The following is a 6,508-nucleotide window of genomic DNA, read 5'->3' as shown; positions in this document are numbered from 1 at the left end:
CAGACGTTTCCAAGCAGCACAGCAGTAGTGACTTTATGAACTACTTTACTTACAAGATGGATAATATCAGGGAGAAAATTATAACTATGGAACCGTCTACTACAGTATTGCATCAGACAGTGCAGTCTCCCTGAGGAAAATTTTGATTTATTCATTGCTATAGGAGAGGAAGATTTTTATAAACTCGTTAAATCATCTAAACCGATGTTGTAAAGTTTTTCTTTCATCGAAGCAAGGACCAGTGAGACAGTTGGGATCGCGTTCAGAAGTTGTTATTTATTGAGCACGGCTCAAAATCAGTCTAACTGTAAAGCAGTTTACATTGAAATTTATACATTCCAAGGGGGAGGGATTACATAGCGGTGGAGACTTCTGGGGGTGGAGCGACAGCAGGGAGGAGTTGATTCTCTCTAGTGAACAACCTGTATTGCATCTGGACAGAACCAATCAGCTAATCCAAATTATCTTGATGCTTCAATGTCTGAGCTAGGAATCAGCATAACTATTCACATGCTGATTCTGGCCAGGAACTCCGGTTCCAAGGGCCATCCCAGAGCCATTAAAGACAAAAGGTGAGAGATCTCAATAATTTGACTCATTTACAAGTCTTGCCGGAATCTACTGCTGGAAACTCAATAATCATCAGTTAAACCTAAAATGAAATAGATTCTTAAAATTTGTTATCCTTCACCGACAACATGTATGTTAGACCCTATTAGACTAAGCTAATAAAAAGAGATGCTTCCAGAGGTCATAGATCCTCTTCTTAATGTCATTAATTCATCTTTGCAATTAAGATACGTACCAAAAATGTTTAAGCAGGCTATGATTATACCGCTTGTTAAAAAAATGGAATTTAATCCCACAGAACTAGTCAATTACAGGCTGATTTTCTGAAGAACTGGTATCTGCAAGGATTTCCTGTCAGGATTTAAACCGAATCTGTCACAATGTCTGGGTGATGTCCCCTGGGTAGCCACTAGAGGTCCTCTTCCCCCACAGGTGTCAGTCACTTTTGGACTACAATCCCCACCACCCTTGTCGGACTCATTATTCATTATCACACTCAGCTGTTCCCACTCACCTTGTTAGTGTCTGTCTATTTATACCCTGGCTGCGTTCCAAACCGCATACTCAATGAGTAGGTACTTAATTTCAATGAGTACTTACTTAACGAGCGCTAAAAGAGTAGGTACTTTATAGCCAAATCTCGTTAAGTATGAATGCGAACCGGACATCTGCCATGTTGACGTTATCATGTGACCTACGACGCGTTATCACAAGTGCAACAACTTAAAGCTCCACTGTGTAACTTTTTTAGTTTATTCTTAGCTAAAAACACTTAGTTCTTTCAAAAATATATGTGCTCATTAATGTATATTTACTTCGTTCAAGTAATAAAGTATTCTCGTGAGTGTATAATATGCCATTGAAAATACATACGGGTGAGGGGTTCGAATGTCGGTCGCCATGTTGCCCCTCCATCTTGAAAGTACATTAGCCAAAGAGGGACATACCCGTTAATTCAAGCTTCGCCTTTTGCGTCTCCGCAATTCACTGGCACCGGCCATGTTTTTATTTTTTCCTCTCCCTCTCCCTCTCCGTCACATCAGCTGATCTCTGCTCAAGGAGAAAATGATATAGCCTACAATGTAAACTTCGAGTCTGGGAACCTCATAGCTGATGTTAGCAATGAAATGATAAAAAAATAACGAAAACATAAAACTATTATTCATTTTACATAGATGTCATAACCTATATGTTAACTGACAAATTAAATTACTGCAAATTATAATAGATTTCTAAAGTAACCTCATCACTTGAAGGAACACTCATGGACGAGGTCGAACTGGAAGCCATGTTAATCTTGGACTACATTGGCCACCGTAGGAGTTAAAACGAAATCGGAATTGAGAGGAACAGAAACTAATATTCACTGGATGGTCATATACCTTTTCACCGCTAGATGGGGGTAAAAATCACACAGTGTAGCTTTAAAAGATTTGAACGACACGTTTAATTAATCTATCTGTAAATATCTTGATATTGATTAAACTTGCTCATTTTATGGTCTTTTTGAAGAAACTGCTGCCCATTTATTTTGAGAATACATTTAGGGTTGATTTAACCCTACTTATGTGACCCACCGTTTTATCCTTAACGATGTTATTTATTTTTATTACGAAATCCCAAAATTGTCATCTCTTGAATATGTTGTTCATTTCTTTATTTTATATCCAAACATTTTCATCCACAAGCAAAAGTGGCTTAATGCTGTTTTCCTCCTTTTCTGTCGTTTCATCCCTCAGACAGACCTATAAATAACAAAAAAAACATTTTTTTGAATGTATTGTAAATAATTATTAAAGAAAATATATATTAAGATATTCAACCTTTTTCCTGTGTATAAAATCTCATATTATGTATGCAAACCCATGATATATATATATACACCTCATAACATCAGTAACTCGACAGCCCTACAGAACGGTTTTCCTCAGCGTCTGTAACGGGTTGCAAAGGAGACGTTGGGCAGCTGTGTGAAGATTAGCCTTTGGAGAAAACTGTTGATTTTATACGTATTATTAATATTAAAAATCAATATTACCCCAGAATGAATTGCATTGCTATCCCACCCCAAACCATACAATAATAACAACGACAAATACTGACCAATACTTAATTATATTACTTTTTACTGAAAAAAATCAATAAAACAAACAAAATGTAATGTATGTCATATGACATAGCTATGCATGAATACACTCTAGATGTGTATATTGTGAACATATCTACATTTTCATTCAAACAATTAATGATATTAATTATATTTTATTTACTGACAACAATGATAAATATTAATAAATGAGTAAATTAATGAATGAAAGTCACCATCACACAATAAACAAATGCATATACCGGTACAAGACAACACATGAAAGAAAGCTTTATTCAAACTACAATCATGTATGTAGACTACAGGCGCTGAACCACATCTACTGCCATCTCAACACAGCAGTTCCCCTTCTGCGGCTTTATTCTGATGAACCAGCGGACCGCCAGAGGTGAGCCGTGCCGGAGGTTGTTGCGTGATGTGTTGTGCTTCACAATCTGAGGCAATAAGGGCCGGTGGAGTGATGGAGGGACTCGTACATGGAGGATCTCATCCATGGCACCATCTCCAGGATTCAGCTCTGTGCTCCTCATCCTCAGTGCTCACACCAGTCTGCTGACATTTCACATCCTACAAAAATGAACAAACATAACACAAAAGCAGTCATTTTAACAGCACAATGTAATTTGATTTCAGTATTATTTAGAAGACAAGAACGTTTTTTTCCCACAAATGCCGCCATCATCTTTCCTTGCAGGTCCTGCTCCACCACAACAGCTGTGCAGCAAATGCACAGAAATCAAGAATCAGAAAAGTGCTGTAATAGCTCTGTTTGAAATTACAATAATTAAAATAAACTACAACTTAATATTTAAATTATTATTCATTTCTGTAGTATACTCACTCAAAGCCTTTAATGACAGCATCAGCTTCATGAGCCTCTCTCCACCGGATAAACCCACATCTGTTCATCTGTCCCTGTAACATCCAGACAAGATTCACATAACCTCTGTGATTTATGAGCTCAACACTACATTTACATGTTGAGGTTGTTTTAACTTTTTATCCAACATACATGTTCCTCAATTTATCAACAGTACTAATGGACAAATAAAATAGATAACTTATGTTTAGTTAATTTATAGATATGTTCTACATAATAGCACACATATCACTCAGATGTATATTTCATGTTGTGATGTGCTCTTCTGCAATACTTATAAAAGATGTTCCTGTCAGATGTAAATAGACGTTTAAAATAAGCGTCTTTAAGATGTTTATGGTTTATGTAAATCCACTTTAGAGACATAACTTACGTGTCCTTACTGGAACTCCCCTGTCAGCTAGAGCTAACGTTATACATAATAAAACGTGTTTTTACAGCCAAATCACAATCATACTATACTGTCTAACTCCTTTACACCTTTAACAGTTAAAACGTTTACTCTATAGTAGTTTAACACATGCTATTTTAACACAAGGAACCGTGTTTACTCACATTTGAAACCCCGCGCGTCGCTGATCTCCGTGATGTTTGATAATGACGTATCCCCTCGCGTGGCCTCCTGGGATAGAAGAGTACCCATCGGTTGAGCACTCAACAATCGGGCCGGAAGCAGTAAACCATCCGGGAACCTCCTCGCCTACTCTTTTATGAATACTGATGTTTCGAACGTACTGCTTCCTTCACGTACTGTTTTCGCCTACTATATAGTAGGAAAGTAGGCATATTGGAACGCACTTAAGTCCGAATCTCGCGATAATTAATACGTCACCCAGGTAATTCTCGCCTACTCTTTTGGATTCATACATACTTTTTCGCTCGCCTACTCTTTTCCCCATACTAAATAGTAGGGAAGTATGCGGTTTGCAATGCAGCCCCTGTCTGTTTAATCACTTGTTCTGGAATCCTTGTATGTTGTTACCCGCTTCCCAGAGTCTGTCTTGGTTTGGTTAAATGTTTATTTCTTGTTTTACATGGTACAGAGATATGTTGACTGCTTACATGGACCTTGACCTTTTTCCTGTTCCTGGATTTATGATTACGGATTACCCAATAAAACTGCACTTGGACTATCACCCTTTTTGTATGCGTGTCGTGACAGAATCATAGTACTGAGACAGCTCTCATCAGAGTCACAAATGATTTGCTCTTATCATCTGATCGTGGTTTTATCTCTCTATTAGTGTTACTTGATCTTAGTGCTGCCTTTGATCCCATTGACCACAACATTCTTTTAAATAGACTTGAAAATTATGTTGGCCTTGGAATTGCATTAGCATGGTTTAAATCATACTTATCTGACCGTTATCAGTTTGTTGCAGTAAATGAAGAGATTTCATTTCAATCAAAAGTTCAGTATGGCTTACCACAAGGCTCAGTGCTAAGACCGTTGCTGTTCACTCTGTACATGCTACCCTTGGGAGATATCATTAGCAAGCATGGCATTCACTGTTTTCACTGTTATGCCGATGATACTAAGCTCTATATTTCTTCACGCCCTGGCGAAACTTACCAATTCACAAAATGAACGGAATGCATAGCTGATATAAAAAACTGGATTCTGAATACTTTATTCTGAAAAAAACAGATATTCTAAGTATTGGACAAAAAACTTCCTCACATACTAACCTAGAATACTGTCTAACACTTGATGGCTGCTCTGTCAAGTCTTCGTCGTCGGTTAGGAACCTGGGTGTGCTCTTTGATACTAATCTTTCATTTGAAAGTCACGTGTCTAGTATCTGTAAAACTGCATTTTCCATCTTAAAAATATATCTAAATAATGTCATATGCTCTCAATGACAAATGCGGAACAGTTAGTTCATGCGTTCATGACATCAAGGCTAGATTATTGTAATGCTCTACTGGGTGGTTGCCCAGCACGCTTAATAAACAAACTACAGCTGGTCCAAAACGTAGCAGCTCGAGTTCTTACCAGAACCAGGAAGTATGACCATATTAGCCCGGTTCTGTCAACACTGCATTGGCTGCCTATTAAACATCGTATAAATTTTAAAATATTTCTGATTACTTACAAAGGAATAAATGGTTTAGTTTCGCAGTACTTGAGCGAGCTCTTAACGCATTAAAGTCTGTCACCACAAAATTTCCGGCCAGTTAATAATACCTACAATATCAAAATCGACTGCTGGCGGTAGATCCTTTTCCTATTTAGCTTCAAAACTTTGGAACAATGTTCCTAACATTGTCCGGGAAGCAGACACACTCTGTTAGTTCAAATCTAGACTAAAAACACATCTCTTTGACCTAGCATTCACATAATGCATTATAGACTTCTATAATTCAATGTTAGGCTGCATAGATTAGGTCAGCCAGAACCGGGAACACTTTCAATAAATCCTGATGTACTTGTTGTCGGGATGATTCCAGTTAACGTAGCTACGCGGAAGTGATAAAAAAAATTCTGGATTATACATTTTTCAAGGCTTGTACCTTGGAACCTATTTCATGGTTTGCGTTCTCGAGTCAACAGGCAATGTTTTGTGCAAATGAGCGGCCGGATCGCATTAAGGGTTTTCTGTTAGAACAGTGTCGTGTTAGCGGCCCCTAAGTTAATAACTAATGATTGTTGTGACAGAAGTGAATCAATCAAAACTAACTTTAGTTGGACAATAACTTTACTCTAGAGCTGCTGTGAAGCCAAAACAATCTCTGTTACTTTTCCTATGATCACTGTAAAGGTGCTTTGAAACAATCTATATTGTTAAAAGTGCTATATAAATGAAGGTGACGACTTGACTATGAACTCGTAATTACAATGTCTTCGACTCCACTTGAAGAGCACATAAACACAGCAGTAAAGTGGCTCTCCTTGACCAGGAATGAGGAAACTGCTTTACAGACACTCCTGTTTTACACACGTCACTCAA

The 6,508-nt window shown here is 37.7% G+C and overlaps 1 long non-coding RNA gene across 1 annotated transcript; it reads right to left on the bottom strand.

Moving 5' to 3' along the window:
* Positions 1-2,849: 2,849 nt before the first annotated feature.
* On the bottom strand, positions 2,850-4,274 carry LOC307005897. Its single transcript, XR_013799352.1, has 3 exons — positions 4,113-4,274; positions 3,519-3,592; positions 2,850-3,244 (listed from the first exon to the last, which is right to left on the bottom strand). It is a non-coding gene; the product is annotated as an uncharacterized lncRNA (long non-coding RNA).
* Positions 4,275-6,508: the final 2,234 nt, after the last annotated feature.

This window comes from Phoxinus phoxinus (genome assembly GCF_949152265.1).
Source record: "Phoxinus phoxinus genome assembly, chromosome: 1".
Classification (NCBI taxonomy): domain Eukaryota; kingdom Metazoa; phylum Chordata; class Actinopteri; order Cypriniformes; family Leuciscidae; genus Phoxinus; species Phoxinus phoxinus.
Note: the sequence above shows the minus strand (reverse complement) of the source record. Positions and strands in the feature narration are given on the sequence as shown.